Genomic DNA, 990 nt, shown 5'->3' on the forward strand with positions numbered 1-990 from the left:
ATTTTTGTTGACTTTTCTTTTCTTTTTTTCAAGTAGGCTCCACACCCAACGTGGGGCTTGAACTCAGGACCCTATGATCAAGAGTTGCAGGCTCCACCAACTGAGCCAGCCAGGCACCCTGAGCTATGTATGATTTTTAAATACTTAAATGAAATACAGAAAATAAATTCTAACAGGGTTTTTCAAGGAAACTGACAAATTTGTTTTGGTAATGTCTGTGGAAGAACAAAAGGCCAAGAATAGTCACAATGCTTCCAAAGAAGAAATGGAATTAAAATTGAGCAGGATAGAGACAGCAGAGATGAAGAAAAGGGAAGGTTCAGATTGAAGTGGGGTGTGGCACTAGAACCAAGAAAAGCTCCGAAAACAAGCCACCCTATTATTGAGCCCCATACAAAAACAACTAAAGAGGGAACTCTGTGATGTTAGAGGTTTCCTGTACCTTGCTTAGTGTAGATGTCCAGGAAAACCATTTTTACATAAAAAAGACTAAAAAGTATGAAGGTCAAATCCCATGCAAAATTATTATAATAAAAAGAGAAAAAGAAGTAGAACAATGTTCCTACGCCAGAAAGACATGCCCACGATACAGATCAAAACCGTCATCTGCTGTGCTCGCCTGAGCGAGCCTAAGCATCGCACAAACTACAACGGGAGCGGTGCACAGAGACACGAGCATGGCTCCCGCGCAAGGCTGACTCACACATTCGCGAAGCATTCCATATTTAAAAACAAAAAACAAAACAACTTGTGATCTACTGTTTCAAAATAACTAAAAGATACTAGGAAAATGGTATAAGACATGAAAAAACAAAACACACGAGTCTTCCCTTATTCAGGGTTTCGCTGTCTGTGGTTTCAGTGACCTGTAGTCGCCTGCGTTCGGGAAGCAGATGACCCTCCTTCTGGCGCATCATCAGAAGGTCAGTAGTCTGCTGACACTGCATCACAAGGCCTACACCATTCACCTCACTTCATCTCATCATGTAG

At 41.6% G+C, this 990-nt stretch overlaps 1 non-coding gene across 1 annotated transcript; it reads left to right on the forward strand.

The window, feature by feature from the left end:
• Positions 1–623: 623 nt before the first annotated feature.
• On the forward strand, positions 624–729 carry LOC148107119 (U6 spliceosomal RNA). The gene has a single exon (XR_015723125.1). It is a non-coding gene; the product is annotated as a U6 spliceosomal RNA (small nuclear RNA).
• Positions 730–990: the final 261 nt, after the last annotated feature.

Source organism: Ursus americanus, chromosome 35 (genome assembly GCF_024610735.1).
Source record: "Ursus americanus isolate L20-20 chromosome 35, mUrsAme1.1.p, whole genome shotgun sequence".
In the NCBI taxonomy this organism is placed as follows: domain Eukaryota; kingdom Metazoa; phylum Chordata; class Mammalia; order Carnivora; family Ursidae; genus Ursus; species Ursus americanus.